At 33.7% G+C, this 22496-nt stretch overlaps 1 protein-coding gene across 14 annotated transcripts in view; it reads right to left on the reverse strand.

Moving 5' to 3' along the window:
* The window catches only part of LOC145297622 (FMRFamide receptor-like), a 1184367-nt gene that overhangs the window by 436981 nt on the left and 724890 nt on the right, over positions 1 to 22496 (reverse strand). The gene's annotated exons all lie outside the window — the stretch shown is intronic.

The raw sequence follows: 22496 nt of genomic DNA on the forward strand, positions 1-22496 counted from the left end.
GGGCGCAACAGCAAAGACGACATGTTGTTTTTCACGTTCTTTTCCTGCTCGCCGTACGGGTTCGAGCCTGACTGCCTACTACAACTTTTTTATATTTACTCACTTTAAAACTGGCAATCAGGCTAGTCTATAATGCAAATTTCTCTTGTCTGTTTTAATGTATGTATGTGTGGATGTGTGTATGTCTGCCTAAATGTTTCGACAGAGACGTATTTTTACTTGATCGGTGTCGTTTTGAAGCACGACCCTCTGTAAGACAAATACCGAAAAGATGACTAAGACAATTAATTCCTTCACCCTCAACTGGGCACATTTCAACAGGGAAGGGTCGTTTTTGTTCGCCGATATTTTCGCACGAAATCCCGTCTTTTCGATTGCCTAACTTTAATTTGAAATTTTGCCACTGCCGGTGTTACAACGGGGGCAACAGCAAAGACGCCACTTTTTTCACGTTCTTTTCCTCCTTCGTGATACGGGTTCGAACCTGGTTGCCTATTACGCATTTTTGTGCTCAATACACCCTCAAATAACCGGGCAAGGCTGCGCACCCGGGCTAGTAAGGTATGTATGTTATAAAGCGGGTTAAAGTTATTACGATAGTGAAAAATCAATACCGTTTTCTCGCATATGTTACTTTTATATATGATTTCTAAATTAATTCATCGATACATATATATATAAATATATATATATCCATATTCTATATAATTTTGATAGCGTTTTCGCTCTATCGTGTTATTCGTTACTGTTCTCAATAAGTTATTTAATTTTTGTGGCTTTTCAACACATCGACAAAATTCAAATCCTTACGATTTCCTTGGTTCAGAACAAACTAGGCCGAAAAGATGAAGAGACCGCTCGTGATATTAATGATACGTTTTACCCAGGAACCACTACCAAACGTGTTGCACGACGGTTGTTCAAGAAATTCCTCAATTGTTCAAGAGCCTAGAAGATCAAGACGGTCGCGACCGGCCAACCGCGGTTGATAATGAACATTCGAAAGCCTTAATTAAAGTAGATCCTTGTTTGACCAGACAATAAGTTGATGTTGAACTCGAACTCGACGACTTGGGAGTCTTTCACCATTTAAAGCAAATAGGAAAATAAAAAAATAGTTTTATGACTGTGTGCTGCATAAATTGAACGATAATTAAAAAAAAAACTGTCGTTTAGAGGTGTCTCCTACGCTTTTTTTGAGCACTAAAAACAAATTTAAAAAAAAAAAAAATTAGAGTAGATTGTGACGTATAATAAGTGGATGCGCTACGACAACTGGCATCTTTCGATTGAATGCCGGAGACACTCAACAACACTTCACGAACCCGAAATTGCACCAAATAAAATTATGGTTACTTTTGGGTGGTCTGCAGTCGGTCTTACTAAACACGGCTTCTGCAATCCGGACGAAACGATTATAACGAGGTAGTACTGCCGGAAAATTGACAAAATGCCCCAGAAGCTCAGACGTATGTGCAGGAGATTTGTCAATATGAAGGGACAATTCTCCTCGATAACAACGCTCGGCTGCATGTTGCTCAATTGACCCTGCGAATCTCAACGAATTAGGCTACGAGATTCTACCTCATCCGCCAATCATCACACCGATTATAACTTTTTTCAAGCATCTCGACATCTTCCTGAGCTAAAAATTCTTTAAAAGCTGAGATGATGCCATATCGCTTTCAGAACTCCTGATTTCTACGCTAATGGAACAAATAATGGAATGAATAAATGTATTTCTTGTTGGCAAAAATAGGTGGTATCTAATAGTTTTTGTTTCGATTAATACAGGTTATTATGAAAGGCGTTATGCTCTTTTGAATTCAAACGTCAAACAATGACATTGTTTTGCAGTTACGCACCATATTTTTTTATATTGAATACACTAAACTACTACGAGTTTAGAGTTATAAATATCTGCATTAGCAATCAAGTGTATTCACTCTAAAATGTGCTTTATATCTGGATCAGAGCAGTTAGTAATCTCAAAATGAGTATTTTTACGCATGAAATCAATGACTGTTTTTTCGCAAATGTACATACTTTATCACTTTTAGCATATATATATATATATATATGTGTGTGTGTGTTTGTGTGTGTATGTGTCTGCGTATATATGTATATATATATATATTCATACATACGTTATCACTTTTCTACAATCCAATCCCATATACATTTATCTGTACGTATAACACCACCTTTCGCCTCCATTTGTCTTAGCACATACGTTATGTATTCGTCAATATTTATTCGTTTAATTGGCAATAAATAAACACACAAGCGATTGCCGTTTATAAAAGAGGGCAAGTCTATGAGAATTTATCGGGGCCATGCACAAAGAGAAACTATACAGGAGGAATAGCGTGAAGGCCCAATTCGTGTCTGTCCAAGGCCGCCTTGAATTACTCTAGTGTGAACTGATTTATGACTTCATCATGTAGCGGATTCCATGGAGATGCCAATCGAACCGAGAACGCTTCTTGGCGTCGAAACCTCCAGAAACGTCGAGGGTAGAACTTTTTCGCATACCACGGAACCCGTGGTCCGAAACAAGAGTGAAAAACAGATCTCACTCCAGGCTTCACAATCTATAGAAAATATTGCGAGGATAAGGTTGCTTCGAAGCGGTCTGCGCTCAAGGAAAACAAAGGTTAAGAGCGTTTAAATGTTGCTCATAGGATATACCTCTGAAGCCAGCCACTATTCTTGACGACAGTCGATGAACACATTCGAGCGTTGAACGTCCTTAAAATAATAAGGGGATGCGGCGTTAATAAATATTTGAGGATTTTTATGTTACAAAATTCGCGCTGTTATTTCCTTTCTCCATGGCGTGATGTCTGACCTAGAAAACCACACGTTGACGTTCGTTTAAACATCTGCTTTTTAACCATTTTATTTCAACTATCCTCACGTCTACGCAATCTTAGCGTCATGGTAAGTTATCAGGCTTTCTTTTCCGACTTCGTCTCCGGTCTTCGGGTTCGAGACTACCTCCATACCAAAAGTTTGATTGTTTTACACGTAAGAACACAGGAGCAACGCTGGGCACCCCCGCTAGTCTAAAACAGATCTCTCATGTTTGAAAGTCGAACATACGTCTGACGAGAAGAGGACATCCGGAAATGTAACATGACGAACACACCACCTGGCAGCTTGACACAATTAAGAGCAGTAAGAGCACCCTACAGTGCGATTTCTCGATTGCACTTGTGATGTAATGGTACAAGATATATATATATATATATATATATATATATATATATATATATATATATATATATATATATATATAGGAAACAATTTTACCAACTGCACGAAGCGATTCTAAGGTCATCGGAGTACTAATGGTTTGAATTACAGTTCAAAATTCAACTCTCATGGTTTAATTTTGCTCTGAAGCGAGTCATTCATTTTGAACGCGCACCTGCCTTATCAAACTTATCAAAACCCTACTACTGTACTGCTTGTGTGCTTATAAAGTAATTAAATGCACTGGTAATGTTAAGTTGTATAAAAGTGTTTACTGGGTTCATTCTACCAGTAGTCAAATTTGTTTGATTTCCGATAATTATTCGAGGCATTTCAATAACAAAACATATTTAAAAATACCCAAGAGACATTTACATGTACACATGTTTGTAACTTAGAACAACTCGATCCCGCTGTTGGTAGTATAGAAGGAACGGACCCTCACAAACGTAAACAAAGTTATTTCTATATAACAGAGATAATGACTTGAATTAACAATTAAAATACAAAACTAAAGTACCATGTTTCAATTATACTCTACACAGAAGCATTGATTTAGGACGCATCCCCGTCTTAGGAATAAGCTTTGTGTTTTGTGTTTGTGCTTCTATTGAACTTCTAAAACACACTTTTGACATTTTATAAAAATAAAATATTAATATGTGTTAAAATAGAAATCAGATTTGTTACCTTATTCATGTTCGATACTTATCTGAGACATTCCGGTATAAAACCTACATAACAACATTTCCCAACCAATGAAGTGCACTTATGAAAAATTTTCCAGTGAAATCAGTAAAACCGTCCTGGTGTCTAGTGAGAATAAAATGTGTTTTTATATAATACTAGAAACATAAATACATAGATGGATGGATGCATGAATAGCTAGATAGAGAGATAGATGAATATTAATGCCAATTTCATGAACTACTTCTTTATCTCAATCTCAAAAAAACGACGCATGCATAAGTTGATGTTAAAGAGTTCGCTGCACTTAAAGTGGTAATAAAACTTCATAATGCCACGAAAAAATTGTTTTTCGTGCTGATAATAAAAATCTTGTATTTATTTTAAATTGCTTTTCTTTCCTTTACAAAATGTTTAAACTTCGAGGCAAAGCACGGACGGAATTTTAATGCGAGACAAAGTTTGAAGCAAATCAATTGAGTCACCTACTTATTTTCTGGTGTGAATTTTTTCTCTTGTTTCAGAAGCCAATGCGTAGACTCCAATTGATTAAGCAGAACGCACACAAAAGAAAAGAGTGCGAAAGCAATATAATTTCGTATTTACTTACATCGTCGATTAAAAATAACTAAATAACACAAAATGCAACTGATATAGAGAGTTTGCCCTTTTACACTCTGATTGCTACAAAAATAGGCGATGTTTTACTGGTCAACGATACATTATTGTGACAAATATCGTGCGTGTTTTCAAAGGAGGACGGATAAGCATTTCTGAAAAAATAATTGACATACTATAACCGGTATATCTCTCTGTCTCTGTTTCTGTCTCTGTATATTTCTCTCTCTTACTCTCTGTCTTTATATATATATATATATATATATATATATATATATATATATATATATATATATATATGTATATATATATATATATATATATGTCTGTGTGTGTATGTGTGTGTCTAATATTATTATTCTATAGAGGGTACATAATTAAAATATTTCAAAATCATAAATAACACACGCATATTGTTCAGGAGTTTAAGTAAAATGCGTCAAACAAATTAAAAGGGTGTGGGGGGAGAAGAAGAAAACTAAAAGACGGAGTATGCTCATCGGTTTTTTCCCTCGATTTTCCAAAGCTGTATTGAGAGATTAAAAAAACATCAATAATATGTATATTATTAATATAACGTTACGTTTCCTTCTCTTCATGGGTTAAAGGAAAACAAAACAAAAAAGGTGAAGCGATTAAAATACAGCAACTTTATGCTTTTTCGAATATCGTAGAGGTGAATCCCGCTACAATCAAAGAGATTTCCTCTGTTTACACAGAAAAAGGCCTCCTCCACCGAACGTGAATAGTCTCAAAGATCTGAGGATGGAATGCTGACTGAGCACGATTTGGATTTGAAAATTAGTTTGTCTTGAAGATGGCTATGCATGGCGGTGATTGAAGACACGTGCGTATTGGCAAATACGTTTGTTGCTCGGTATACCCTATTTAGCATTTTGCTAGGTTCGTGTTGGACTCTCACATTCAATATGAATGTTTTTCGACTGACATAGTTGGCAGCGAATCTACTCTTTCAATTGTAAATTACATAATTATGATGATGGGGAGGGAGAACATCTTTTTGAGAGTATATTGATGTAAGGTAAGTAGATGATGTGTTTGTTATCAATTCATCAGGTAAACATATGGATGGGTTACATTCTCTTTCATAAGTATACTTTAACGCGAGATGCATTGTATTGAGAAGTAAGAACAATTAATTTCGTCTGTTCACTTATTTAAGTAGCAAAACGTTTCGTCCACCTATCGAAAACAGACGAATGGGTTCATGGGTTAAGAAAGAAATTGGTCTTCACGGCAACCTACTGAACAATTCGCGATCATCAGTCCAAGGACCTAGCCTACGGAGGCACGTTCTATTTGCGACATCGTTGAAACTGAACTAAACATATATAGTGGCGTATTTCTTCAGCTCAGCTAAGATACTTTCAGAAATGGGAGGAGGCGATATCTGGCTATGATATAAAAAAATATTTACGGATATCTATAGTCTCTGAAATCGGGACACAATTAAACAGCTTTTGTTTTGTCATAAGAATGCACAACATTACCAACAATCTTAGACTTTTAATACATCCTAAAAATTAAATAAACCTTGAAGACCGATTCATTCTAATGTTCTAATGCTATTTGTAAAATATTTAAGCTCTCTTTGCAACCTTATGCTTTGTTGACACTGCCAAAGAAAAATGGACTTTAAATGGATACCCTCTTCGTAAGTTTAAGGTAAACCGTAAATAAATTTGGACGAATAGAGTCTGACGGAAATCTTAGTAGCTATGCTAGAATTTAGTACACCACTTTTAACCAAATTAACTAATTTCTTTTGGAATTTGCTTCATTTAAAGGATGTTCAACAATAAGTTGCAACAATCTCCAATGTTACAATTTTTCTCGTTTAATTCGGTATGACTGACATATTGCCGGCAGAATCATGATAGTTTAGTACAATAACACGTTTATCCTTTATCCGGCCTAGTAATAACCAACGATGCATTTTTTCATATAATTTTAATAACTGCATAATGAATAATAGCTTCGAAATGTCCAAGTATAAAGAGCGTTTACAAAAATACTCATTATTGTATTCCTCATTTTTACTAAACAAATAAATCGATGTATACCAATATATTGTTTTTCTTCTGTCTACATTTCTCCTCAAGTAGATATGCTCCAACATTTTTCTAAGCGTCGTGCATTTGTATTATTTTAATATATATATATATATATATATATATATATATATATATATAACATCGACATAATCCTCAATAACAACTCCTTCCAATTCAATAAATACAACTACATCCAAATACTAGGCACAGAAATGGGTACCAAAACAGCACTGACATATGCCACCCTTACACTCGCCTTCCTAAAAGAGACCCTTTATGAAAGGATAGACCAAAAGTACGGGCACAATATAAAAAACTCTTCATAAAATCTTGGAAAAGATACCTAGACGACTGCTTTATTCTCTGGAGAACATCATGGGGGATATCAAAGAATTCCACACTTTGCTACAAAATCTACTCCCAAAAATAAATTTCACACTAGAACAAAGCCCCACAGAACTACCTTTCCTTGACATCCTAGTAACAATAAAAAACAACAACATAATCACAGACATCTACCACAAACCCACAGACACTCAACAATACATCCACTTCAAAAGCCACCATCCTAAAAACTGTCTAAAATAAATATCCTACTCCCTAGCACGTAGAGTCTGCACCATAGTAACAGACAGACTGAATGAACTACAAATAACACTGCGGAAAAGAGGATATCCACTACCACTTATACAGAAAGGTATTGAACTGGCTGAAAAAAATCCAATAGATAAACAAGAACCTCAAAAGAACACAACAAAGAACAAATTTTAGCATACGTCTCTAGACACAACACAAAAAAACAGAATTATTCACACAGATAACAAAAAAACCTTATCCTTCTCAATCAGAACGACAAACTAAACAACATACTTAAAACAACAAAAATAATAAAAAGCAAACGCCAACCCAAAAACTTAAAACACATCCTAACTTCCTCAAATCTCGTCCGACATACTACAAAAGGGGTTACAAAATGCAACAAAACGCGATGTGGAATATGTGACATAATAATGGAAGGTAACACATACCCATTCAAACACCCAGCACAAACATTCAAAATAAAAAAGGATCTAAATTGCACCTCCAGAAACGTAGTATATGCACTACGATGCACAACATGCAACAAATCCTACATAGGCGGCACCAAAAATTTTAGCAATTCAGTGGCCTTACATAAGAGCAACATCAAAATTGAAGATAACAGAAACCTCTATGTTTCAAAACACGTACACACATGCAGTGGAAACAGCTTCAAAATAATGACAATCTTCCAAACAGACAATTATTTTATTTACTTACACAGGAAAAAAAAACTTCATCACCAAATTCACTCCTGAACTGAACAGAGCCTAATATGATCACGCAAAAACATGAAATGCAAGGTAAACTCGTATGCCCATCCATACACATACACATATACACACCGACACATAAATCAGAACCGACACATTAAAACACACACACGTGCGCGAATACACCCACCCACAGACATAACACCCATATCTATAATACAACACACTGAACAATACCAACCCTACTTAACCTCGAAACCAAACACCTAGAACCATAGTATAATATCTGTTCCAACACCTCGCTCCCTCCTCGGTCAGTGGAGGAGAACCCCCTCATGACGGAAACAACTATCATCCCTTCTATCATCCCCCTCCCATACCGATACCCCGTCGAATTGCCCCCCTCACTAGGAACCGACCCTGGGTCTGGCCATACCCACATGGGGAGACAAATAAATAGAAACATTAAAAAAAATATCCTATACATATTTTAAATACACCCCTCTTTCTAAAAAAACATAATATAAGGAATACCCGAAAAGACTAAAATGAAAAATCACAATACTAAAATCTAACAATCCAAAAATAAATATCAAAATAGAATGAAAGCATATATATATATATATATATATATATATATATATATATATATATATATATATATATATATATATATATATATTAATACAAGTGTGTGTGGGCGTGAGCGTGCATGTGTTTGTGGGTGTACATTTCCCTAACAAACACCTCTGTTAATTGTACGTCTACAAACAAGAGATTTTACATGAGTGTATTGACATTGTGTAAAATCTTTTTATTCGGTTTTCGGTTAATCTATGGAGAGAGAGATGATTGATGATTTTTTCTCGGTGATAAAAACAAAGATGAACCAAATTTATTTACAAGATCATATAAACTGAATTTTATATTTTGAATAAAAAAAAGGGAAAATGTATTAGAAATCTTGGAATACTTGCTTACATTTCCGTGCATATTATCATGAAGAATCAAACTACACAATCTGGTTTCTCCCCTTGAAATTTAGTGTTAAATTTGTCAAACAGACCGCACGCTTCAAAGCTGGTAAACTTTCATTATATTCTGTATTGTAATAAAGTAGCATTTAGTGGTCTTTATATTTTAAATCATGATATGTAAGTCGTTTTAATTAAATGTACATACTCTTAGTCGATAAATGATGATGGAAATAATAATAATAATAATAATAATAATAATAGTAATAATAATAATAATAATAATAATAATAATAATAATAATAATAATAATAATAATACAGAAGACACAGAAAAAGAACCGCAATTACAACTATAGGGATATCATGTCCTCATCCACTATGTGGAAAATATTTACAGCACAACTGAGGGAACAAGCCTACCACTCCCTGAATAATCGTAGACTCCTAGCTGACGAACAGAAATGAAGGTCAGAATAGAAAAAGAGGAACACATGATCTGCTATATTAAAATCAAAAGATCCTAAAGGAGGTAACAAGAAAGAAAATTAATTCAGCCATGGCATGGTCGACTACAAAAAAGCGTAAGACAGGATCCCGCAAGCATGGATAATAGACTGCTTAAAAATGTATAACATACCTGGCAGGATCAGCAACGTAATAGAAAATTCAATGAAAACATGACCACTGGAATTGACAGCTGATGAACAACAAATAACCGAATTTAACATATAAAGAGGAAACTTCCAATGAGATTCACTATCACCATTGATTTTCATCATAGCCATGATTCCCCTAAACAATATCCTAAGAAAATGTCAAACTGGATAGCAGATATCTAATGCAGAGGAAAAAATGAACGACCTATTGTACATTCACGACCAGAAACTTTTTGAAAGGACCGAAAAGAAACTGGAGGCACGAATATATACTACAAGGAACTTCAGCCAGAATATCTAAATTGAGTTTGGTACAGAAAAGTGCACACTTCTAGTAATAATAAGAGAAAACTGGAAACGCCAGGAGCCATGGAACTACCCGACCAAAGGAGAGATGGGCCAGGGGGGAAAAAGAAGCCTTAAAATACTTAGGAGGTCTGTAAGCAGGCACCGTGGAAGCCATAGAAAAAAACGAAAGAATCGAATAGAAATGCCTCAAGAGAACAAGAAAACTTCTTTAAACGAAATTGGATACCAGAAACCTAATCAAACGTATAAATACATAGGCAGTACTACTAGTAAGATACTAAAAACCGTTCATAGGGTCGGCCAATGAAAAAGACCTGTATACTCCCGACTATGCCCAGTGTACTACACCTAAATTACGATGTTGACCACCTCTTTATGAAAAGCAAAGAATGCTTAGAAGACTGTGTGCCTTACAAAAAAAAAAAAAAAAAAAAAAAGAATATGAAAATACGTAACGCAAAATACGGAAAGGATGATCATGGCAGCAATAGACACTGAACAATCGACCAAAATACCGAGAGATAAAGGATAAGATGAGAAAAGATAAATTGAATGAAAAACAAACACATGGAAGATTCATAAGCGTGACAATAGATGAGAATAATGAAAACACTTTAATTTGGATGAGGAAATACACAGGAGCCGAGAAATAAAATCCCTAATAACTGCTGCACAAGATAACTTGATAACAACAGAGAGCATCAAAGCAAAAATCGTGAAAACACAAAGAAACAGCAAATGCAGACACTGTGGACAAAGACGACGAAACGATAAGCCATATAGTACGTGAATGCAGTGAACTGGCTCCAAAGGAACACAAGAAAAAACATGACGGGGAATTTCAGTACACTGGTAATTATGCAAGCAACTCCATTTCGAACGCACAGACAAGTGGTACAAGCATAAACCGGCAACAGTACTAAAAACGAGAATCGCAAAAACATATGAGGCATAGACATACAGACTGATAAACCCATCCAAGCAAGAAAACCGGATTTCGTAATAATTAACACGAAAAAAAAAGTCGTGTGAAATTGTAGACTTTGCTGTTCCAACTTACCATAGGGTAGATATAAAAGAAAAGAAGAAACGAGGAAAATACACAGAGCTAGCCAGAGAACTGATAGGGATATGGAAGATGAAGAAAATAAAAATACAACCTACAGTAGTAGACGCACTAGGAACAAGCCTGAAAAACTTCGAAAAAAGATGTGAGAAATTGGAATCATAGGAATGACTGGAGAAATCAACGACCAGCAATAATGAAAACAGATGAAATATTCTGGAAAATCCCAAAACACAGGAGCACAAAGCGCAGGCTAGGCAAACTGTTGTAGAGTAAAAATATAGAACGCTAGATGGAACCAAAAAAATGAAGCTACATATGTATGTTCTCTAACCCCAACCACATCCATCCATTATCAAGTCTCTAAATCTCCCCCCCCGAAAAAGTCAGAACGAATAGCCAAATAAATTCAAGAACGAAAGAAAGACTGAGGAAAGAGCACTACCCAGACATCCGCTTGATAAATGGGAAAAAACTGTGACCTTCAGAGTTCTTATTGTCACTTAAATTCCAATGAAAACAATTAGCCGCTGCAAACGAGAAATAAATATCAAGCAGGTGTTATGATAATACAACTTTATTTGCAGATATTATCGAAATAGTTGGAGAGTATTGGAAATCTGGGGAGACTTGTTGTCACTCAGCTTCCAAGGAACACCACAGGTGGGGTTCAAAGAAAGGTATTTGGTGGCCTGTGTGAACGCTCTTTGTGGGCCACAACTATCCATATGCGTAATAAAACACGATAATAAACAAGATTATTTAAAAATAAGATGCGAATTTCTTTGTTTAAGATATGGAAGCAGCATTATAATAAAATGTTTACTTTACTTAACTTGAATTTCTAAGACATAATCTGTGTGTAGAAATGATGTGTCCATAGGTGTGTGCTCTCTTACGAATTAAAACATGGAATCTGGGAATGTTTTTTGAGATAATTTCATTCCAAATTTAGGTTTAAGTCCGCTGCAACTCTAATTAAATAGTCAATATTAAAATATGATTAGATATGATATATCTCGTTCACCATATTTTGTATATGATTCTCTGTTATCTTATTTATTTTCTACATAAAATTTAATCGTGGATCATTTAATTGTACTTGAAAATTCTTTGATCGATGTTACTCACTTGAGATAAATTCAAGAACGAACACAAGATCGGAACCTCTCCACAAATTTAATGAAGGTAAACTCTTACTAAGAATGCGTTCAACCCTTGTATTGATCAAGAAGTGGGTTTAAAAATCTTTTGGTAATAAAAATCTAATAGAGAAAATACTCTGTAAAAGTGAAGATTTTCGATTAGAACGGATCTCAAACAACAACCTCTTTTTAACCAATCAGAACCGAGGAAATACAAACCTCTGCAGTATAGTATATTGTGGGTAGTGGGAAGGTCTTTTTTATGCTATATCAGAACCAACACAATAAGCACGTCTGTATAATCAACTGTAGCTTTGAAGAGAGGGCAGATAAAAATCACAGAAAGAAAGAAATAACTACTAAATTTATAAATCCGCGGTGGCAGCATTAAGACTTCTTTTACGGAAGAAATTTACATATGAGTTCCATCATATATTCTAAAATCTGTATGGATATAAAAGTGAGAATGTATGGGTGTGTGTGTGTGTGTGTGTATAAAGACACATCACAATGAATTTATTAGCTATATACTGAAAATTGGGCAAAGCCGAACGCCCTCACTAAGATAATAATATAGCAAGAATGCCTTTATCTCACATAGGTATATTAAACAGCACGTTTAGAGTGAAGTTTAATTGCTTGGAATACAGGGTGTTCTCCTTGGCCTTGTCGTATCGAAACTAAAAAAATAATTCTTCGTAAACCTTTTAAGAACACTCTCTAATTAGGAAACTCTACATTAGACAGACGAAACTAGTGGTGATTTTTTTCGCATGTGCGTGCAGTACGTGCTGAAAAGCAAGCACCTTGTCTTTTCTTTTTCTTTATAGTTTTTCTTTTACTTATCCTTGTCTCTTATCCATTTTCTGATTTTACGTCTGTCCGTTTTTTCAGATATTTCCTTAAACTATATCCGATGGTGAGGCCCCAGCTTGCGAGCGTTGGGGAGTGTGGAGCCACCCCTTAAGTGCAATTTCAGGCTCCAAACTGTGGGTTAAATGGAAACCGCCTTGAAGAAAAAACACAAAAAAATATATTCTATCAAAAAGAAATTCTCCCAAACAACTGGATTCGGCATTAAATAACCTGAAAAAACAACAAACTAACCAACAACATATGTTCCTCTGATTCTCTTCTTCTACTGTTTTTACTACATGCATTGTTAATATGTTTATTTTTTATATTAAACGCATTCACAAACATATAATTTACTTCAATGTATCTCTTATTTTAAGCTATTTAATTGTAAATAGCATCATGTATCTTTAACGTCATTTGCATGGTTACAGATTATTTGTTAGTTGAATATAAGGTATAGTTAGATAAGAAATGTTTGACAGGCCATGACTTAATGAACAAGACCCTAATGAAAACTACGAGTTTACGTAGAAAAATAATGTTATACGACTTATGAAATATAAGCGCATCTTTCTGAGGTTATAGTGATAAGAATAGAACGAAAAGGATTTTCTGTTGCAATTTCACACAATTGACAATATGACAACTTGTGTATGCGTTTCAAGAAAAATGGCAATCGATTTATCTAAGTACCATATATTGCACCGATGTTTACACATCAGTGTGTATGATGGCAATGGCTAAAAAATAAAATAAAAATGTTGTCAGAAACAGCATCAAGGCGAAGACGATTTTGAAAGTTCAAGATATTACTTTTATTAAATAATAAAAAGAAGCAACACACGAGCAAGTAAATAATAAATGTTCTGCGTTGTCTTAACTCATGCATGCAGCCATAAACAAACGCACAACTATTAATTAACGCATAGAAATAAAACTTATTAACTTTTAATATCGCCTGCCCCGTTTAACCAATATGTATAAGCTTATTAATCGATCTGTTTTGATATTTCTCATTGAACATATATTCTAATATGAAAAAGTAATGACAAGAACTTTTATTAATAAATTGCAATGAAATAATATTTTATAATTAGGTGGAGAAGTTGTGATTAAAACTTTCAGACATGTTTGCTGCACGCTAAAAATCGGCTTAAATATTTTTTCTAGATTATCGTGTTGAGGCATTTTAAATTGTCGTATGCACTTGAAAATTGGGTATGTTTTCCCTATAAGCTATCCTTACTAATTTCTTAGATTACAAGGCCAAATAAACAGGTATAGCAGGAATCAGAATGCACTCTACTAAAGCCAGATTGTCACAGCAAGTGAATTTCAAAAATGGAATATGTACATGAGAACAGTTTCTGAGAACGATATGCAATAAAATTTAAAACTTGGAAAAATGGCATGCACAAGTGCACTGTAATAAATATATAGCGTCTTGCAAATAAGATATATTTGCTTGTTTTTCAGGGGCTATTGTCAAACATGCTGCGTTTTCTTGTTTATATAATCTTGTATTCAAACACATAAAACGTCTCTTTTTTGAATGAATGCTTCTAAACTTGATTATGCTTTTCTTATAATATACTATTTGTTTTCTCGCATTTCATGAGAAACATAAACAGAAACAATACTTGCAATATCTGCCTTAAATTAGCATTTTAATAATGAAACATGGCCGAATTTGCAAGCTCTTGACTGGAACCTTAAAAAATACTATTAATATGTGGTTATAAACGTGCATTTTATTATCATTTTAGCGTGGTTTTTAAAAATTCCTGGATGACACTACGAAATTTATCTATCATCTATTTACACGATTGCAAGAAATATAGGTATCATACATGGCATGATAAATGGGTAATATCATCATTTTCTGACGTCATGTGTTAAAGATAGAAGGTAATTTAGATGTGAAATTCGGAACACTTTTTGTTAAATATTCTACTTATAGGTGATAAGATTAATAATACTGCGAATCTCCATGGTTGCTCGCCAGCATATTATGTTAACTATACAAATAACAATCTACATTATTTTATCTTCGAGTGGCATTTGGCCCTCGTAATTTTTGTTCACTACTATTAAATATGTGCCGATTTACGTTAATTTCCTGACAAGGTTAAATGAGACTCCTCAGACAGATCTCTACCGATTCCCTCATAACATCCTTTCATTACACGAAGTATGATTCTAACAAAGGGGTAACTTGCTGTTTTCTGGATCATAATCAATGCATCTTACATTTATTATAGGTTAGTTTTTTTTTTCTCTGAATGTGGTATGCTTGCTTTTTGAATAAAAAGGCTTTGGGCTCCTTCTAAAGCGATTTCCATAAAACAGAATAAACTTGTCTAGAAATAAGGAAATATTCTTTTAATTCTGAGGCCCAATTACTACGCATTAACTTGACATTGTATGCCACAGGGCTCTAATCTATGAACTAGAAAAGTCTGGTACAGATATTGTGCATGGCTTCTTCAATACGATGCGGTAAAATACAACCATTCACTTGCGATATCACAGCAGACATCCTATGAAGCTATGCGTATGTTATTATTCGCAAAGATTAGACGAATTACTGACTGTACAGAATCCCTTTAAATGTATGATCTATATGTCTATAAAAGTGAGAATATTTGTGTGAGGACAATTCTGAAGCTATATATTCAATGAATTCTCCTTCTACAGACTTGACATTTGGTATGTAGTAGATTTTAAATAATGCAAATATTTTAATCGCTTTTCATCCCAAAAAGTGCTGCTAAGTGGTAAACATTGAAAAGTTGTTATTTAGGGTACTCAGTGTTTTTACGACTGCGCATGTGCTAATCATTAACACAATGTTACGAGTAAATAGTTGTGAAAACACTCATTAAATAACGTGTAAAGCTAGACTAATAGTTTCCTTACTCAATTCACTGCCATTAACTTTTGGTATCGATTTTAGCTCGAGTATCCTTGTACTAAAAATATATGATCTGTTTAGAAAAATAAAACAACGCTCGCATGCACATGTCTCAGTTTCTGTATGAATTAAAATATAATATTTACGCGTATTTGAAATCATGCAATTCCAGAAGGTCTGTTTGTATATAATAAACATGGCTGTTTGATTAGTGGGCTTATTGGTTTTATTATTAAGAAATTTATATCGGCTTGGGGAATGGAAGAACGTCCTCTGATATCTGTTTTTTACTGCCAAGCTCTTTCTATAAACAGAACAAATCTATCATTTTTACATATACGTTTGAGTGCCACATAAAAATAAGCGACATTGTTTAACGATAAGCGCATGAGACAATATAGCGTCACCTTTTATCTATTTATTTTAAAATTGTACTAATATTTACATATAGTTCGATGAATTACAAGCAGTCCTGGCTGTATCGAATGGTTGTCAATGGCACAATATCAGTATCCGAGCCTATGTTCTACTTTTCTTTTGAAGCTACAGCGTGTTGCAACATACAAAGATAACAAACCTAATATATAAATCACAACTGAGAGGTTTAATCCGTAACGAGAAGACACTAACGCATCCTATTATATCAAATTCCGGTTAGTTTTATGGGCTTAATTTTTTTCCAACGGAAGGGTTAGTCTTTCTAATTCTCGTAATTTACATTTGATTTGATGTTTTGCTCCGTTTTTCAAAATTTGAATAGTGGTAGCAAAACAGCAGTACCGTTTTGGTTGCTGCCGTTGTTAATGGTAGGGAGCCAGGACATTTTTATAGGGGCCTGATGGCTGATCCCGATTTGTCTGTGGTATTTCAATATTGTAACTGTCAGAAATGCAGGTTTGCACCACTGCTTACATCTTCCACTTTGGTGCATGAAAGAGTTGAGGGGCCCTTTAATCCTGAGTTCCAGCCTGCCAGTGTTTTCTTTTGTTTATACTTTTATTCATGTTGTCTTTTTTTAATATTTGGTCAGGGTTTACTTCCTGTTGGTAGTGTCTTCATGTCAGGACTTTTATCTTGACAACCCCCCTATACAGGGGCATTGAAGACACCGCAGGGTCTTGTCTAGTAAGCATTCAAGTTATCTCTTCTGTGGGTGGTGTAAAGTAGGCATTCAAGTTATCTGAATTAGGCATTCAAGTTTCCTGCATTTACTTGTAAGTGTTGAAATTAAAGATGGATAGTCATAAAAGTAGTGCTTGCGCTGTTAAATGCCCATCTAAGGATTGCAAAACTCAAAACCCACAGAGGAATCAGTTAATTGCAATGTAACCTCGCAAACAATCCTACAATCCTCTGGGTTTATTCTTTTTTGTAAATTTAAATGATCATAATTTTGGTCGATTTCGGTTCTCTCAAGCATCTGTCTCACTTGGTCCCCAAAACGATAATAGTGAAGTCCTGGAAACCTTTGTCTAAATTTGATTCTTTGTAACCTATTGACTGTGCATGGATGAGCTATTCTAGATCTATTTACACCTGTTAACTTAGTGGTATGGTTTTAGATTGGCGCTTGTTTAAATATTAATTTATAATTTCGTACAAAGTAAGCTGAAGAGGTATTTTCTCATAATATTCTTTGAATATGACAATTACATGTTGCATTATTTTGAGACATATATCAATATGCAATCGTATAATGCATATTATTCAAGAAAATATTTAACAAAAACACTTCAACTTTGTCTTCAAATTACAAAATGGCATTTTCGATAGTAAAGAAATTATAAACTTTAAATTACAATATGGATTATTAATTGTAAATTACAATATGACTTTTTCGATAGTAAAGAAAATTTATAGCCACGTAGTTTCCTTAGCGAAAAACAAGCCACATCGTAAGAATCGATCAATGCATAATAATAGCTTTGATGGAAATAAAGTAACTAAGAAAATCTGCAAATTTATACCAAGCTTCTCTACACCTTAAGATTGAAACTATTTAATAACGTGACCAAGAAAATAAAATCAAAACTTTTGAGCGTATCTATTTCAAAAGGATAAGTTAATTAAATGCGGAAGATATAAATAGATCCCAACAAATAGGAAAACATACAGAAATAAAAGTAAAATATATAAAAACAAAATGTTTAATAAAACACGGCATAAAATAAAAAAAAGAACCGCAACTCTTCAATTAAATATAAGATTGGCTATTATTAAAATTAAAGATTGGAATGAACAACAGTAAAAATTTTGGAAAGTAAGATAAGTCGACGAAATCAGGATAGATAATAAGATGCCAATTATATATAATTTTTTTAATTGTACGAGTGCTAATTCTTATTTCCAAATATTGCTATCGATATTTCTTGGAAAATGTTTTTACAATTATTTAAGTTCAGATAAACTTTAATTAAATAGTGGAAAACCAAGAGACTCTGCGAGTTTTTAATATAAATGTTTTTTTCCAGATAACTTAATCAATCCAAAATGACCTTTTATTGGAAATAGTTTTATATTTTTACATAACATGGGATTGGTAAATATAAGTTACATAGCTTCTTTAAGTGGTTTGACTTTATTTCAAGAACAACAATGCTAAAATTCAAAAGCTAGTCTCCGTTAAACTTATAGCAAACTGACCAATTCTAATTCATCCCTTCCTTTAAACATATAAATTTCGTGCCATTTACTGGATTAGATGCTTTGATAACCGAATTGTTCTTATTTTCGTAAAGCTTTCAAATTATGTAACGACATGATTTACGTAAATATAGTTTAGTTTCAAAATTTATAATATTGATTAAATTAGTAATTTTTAAAACATTTTTTTTAGAATGAGGTAGTTTCGTTTTATCCAACATTCAGTATTGTATTTAATTTTAACTAAATTCATTAAAGAGATACAATATTTCTACTGAGAATTTACTCTTGGCGTTATGTTGTTATTAATTGCCATACTGACGACACAAGAGCAAATTAGTTTTGCGGATGTGCCTGTAGAATAAACAAGATATTCTTTGAATGAAAGTGTAATTGGAATCTATATGAGGATGTATGTCCTTAGCAAACAGGACACTCATTTGTTATATATATAGTATTGATGTCCGTTTGTTTGTATGTGTGTGGGTGTGTTTGCATGACTGCTAAAAACTTTTTTTTCATACGCATCGTACACACAGAAACTCGGAATCGTTTAACAAAACGATTTCTCGGACAAATGATTCGTAAACACTAGAAAAATAGTCAAATATTTCGTATAGGAATTTCATTTTATTTCAAGCGGATTTCACCAAAAATCGTCTCTTTATGAACGCTTTCAACAACTGCGAATGCATAAACCATTGTTCTTTTAATTACTTTAAATACGAGAATTCCCAACGTCACAACGTGATTTCGTAATGAGCGCTGTGGCCTAGTTGATTAGATTGTTTATCTCATGACCTTTTTTTTAGATTTGAATCAGTGCACGCGTACTGGTAGATGTTTTTTTTTAAATTTAAATCGAATTATTTTATAATTTCGGCGACTAAATATATAAAAAAGATGAATGAATTCGCTTTATTTCGATGTTTTTTATCAGCAGATTAAAAGAATTGGGTGTTAAATTGTTATTTAAATGAAACAAAAATTCCAATTTAATTACGCTTTTCTATTAAAAACAACAACAAACAATATACCTAATTTCCTTTACATTTAAAGCAGTGTTTAACTTTAATTCATATGACAATTTCGGGTGCAAAAATCCACGAAAATAACATTATAACTACAAAAACTACTGACAAATTGCAGGCAGAAAGGTTTCTTCACATTTTTGTTAATAAGTTATGCACTGTTCGTTAACCCTTCTGTCGTTAAAATAACTATAATTTTCGCACTTGTAATCGTAGTCACATCGGTAAATGAGTTGGCGCTTTGCGTGCATAATTTCTCATCTATTTATATTTTTGCTCACACAATTTTTCTTTCGGATCATCTAGTGACATATATTACACGATTTTTTGTTGCACTGCCTCAGCTCTCCTATTATTTACGACCTGGAAAAGCCGGACGCCCCACCGACCTTGTTGTCACATTTTTTGTTCTCCCGCTGACACAGTTTACAATATTAAAGTGGCTTTTACGGCCTGGCAACGCTCTCCCTCATTCGCACAACGTTTTACAACTAGGAAACGGAAGGCGCCCCAAGGGCTAGCACTGTATTAGAACTCATAAAAACTTTCTATTGACGTGTTTATTTGAAGGAAAATTATAAATAATTGGTTTAATTGAAATGCTTATACATCTATTTATCAACTGATTCAATAACTTATTTACAATAGTAAATAAATAGTTATGCATTAGTTCCAATATAACATAATAATGAATACTAAATCGCCCTTAATCAAAATAACATGTATTTTTCGACCTGGTAATGCTGGACGTCCTGATAGAATAATAATAATAATAATAATAATAATAATAATAATAATAATAATAATAATAATGACAATAACAACAATAATAATGATAATACCAATAATAACAATAATAATAATAATAATAATAATAATAATAATAATAATAATAATAATAATAATAATAACAACAATAATAATAACAACAATAATAATAATACGAAATCTGCAAACAACAAAAAATATCATATTTAAACGTATTTTACGGCATGGCAATGACGACCGGCTTTCTTATATATATATATATATATATATATATATATATATATATATATATATATATATATATATATATATATATATATATATATATATATAAGGAACTCGATTATTTATTAGGACACTCGGGTGGTCAATCTGTGCTGTTTTCTACTAAACTACTGCCATTTCGAAAACATTTCTTAATTCACCAATAATATGATCACATATAAAATATTTAAAAAATGTATCAAGGAGAGATATGTTTTTAGTGGAGCTTATAAAGCATCATAAGGATTGCCATTTATTTTCATATACGAACCCTATTGGGGTGTTTAGTCTTTACTAGTGTTTATATAGGTTTGAACCATGACCAAATATTTGGAAACATCCGAGAATTAAAAAAAAAATATTCAAAACATATAAAAATAAAAACTATACTTAAAATATCGGTGCGTTAAAATAAAAGAAGTGATTCAGAAGAAACACTCGTATATTTCAAATTGCATAAGACACTTGAAATAAATTGTTCATGATTATAAATGAGAAACCTTATTGGCAATATTTATGTATATATGCAGCGAGAAACGATAAAAGTGCCGCTATACAGAAAACAACACTATTGCTTCATTTTACCCTTTCATTAAAAATATTAGTTTGAGTAATTGATTATTTAGTTGAATAGATGTATGTTCAGTGTAACCGCTTTTAGAATCAATTACCCCCACGATTCGAGTCCGAAACTGGGAGCATGCACTTTCACCAAGCGCCGCCGGAATTTGGACGAATGCCCAGTGGATGGCAGCGATTAAGCTGGCTCTGGCCTTGCGGAAGACTTGTTTGTGTGCTCGAAGTATTACTAAAAGAAGTTGTTCAGCGGGTCTAGGTAGGGGAAAATGGGGAATAGTACAAAGTCGTAGCATTCCTTCTAAACCTTGATCTCTTTTGACATGTGAGCCGGCGCTGAGTCTTGTTGCCAAATCCAGAGTATGCTATCCGTCACCTGAGTGGGCCAGTGGATCAACGCACTATTCAGGACATACAAGTACACGTTGATGTTAACCTTGTAAGCCGACTTTGAAGATGTGAGGTAGCCCTCACTTAAAACCACACCAAAAACCATGACAGTAGCCAGAAAATATATTTTCTCCACATTAGGCACGTCCCTATTATTCGGGGTAATCCAGGAATGCATTTTGCGGGTACTGGCAATGACCATGTTCTCATAAATTCGATCATTAGAGAGCATGCGTTGAAAATATCGTGTTACTTTCAGACATGATAAATGGATCTTATTCCTCTAGGGAGTTGTACAAAACTAGCAAACTAGTAGATGGCCTGTAACAAAAGACGAAAACAGGTTTTAATCAAACGGAAATGGAATCATAGCGCATTTTCTATGGAAACGATATATATGTAGTCATCCACATACGGTACTGTTTCGCTGTTTCACAGCTCATCAGTGCGGCAAGACAGGCAACTGCCTAAACCCACAATCGAAACCCGACCACCAAATGACAATCAGGGCTTCTCACCATTGCACTATACGGCTCCTGCTGTGTGGGTAATAAATTAACAATATTTTGACATATATATATATATATATATATATATATATATATATATATATATATATATATACACACACACACGTGGTAAGATGGGGGCTTGAACTAAAGTTGGAAATGAAAAAATCAAGTATCCTGATTCAAATTTTATCTTAAGAGAAACATTTATTTTGAACGTCATATCAAACAATCCACGTATATTTTATGTGCCTAGCATTTCAGCTTGTGCGCTAGTATATAATTCGCAATTGCACTTGTAGGTTCAGGCTGTATACCGTGTTAATTTATTTATACTTGCCTGCTCTTTCTTTTCTCGGAGTTGCCGATAAGTGATTATCGAAAGTCTTTCAGGAAATCTTCAGAAAACCTTTATCTAGGACTACTCTCTGGAGAAGAATATACATTTGTGTTAAATACTA

Source organism: Euprymna scolopes, chromosome 18, assembly GCF_053919585.1.
Source record: "Euprymna scolopes isolate OS-2025 chromosome 18, ASM5391958v1, whole genome shotgun sequence".
Classification (NCBI taxonomy): Eukaryota; Metazoa; Mollusca; class Cephalopoda; order Sepiida; family Sepiolidae; genus Euprymna; species Euprymna scolopes.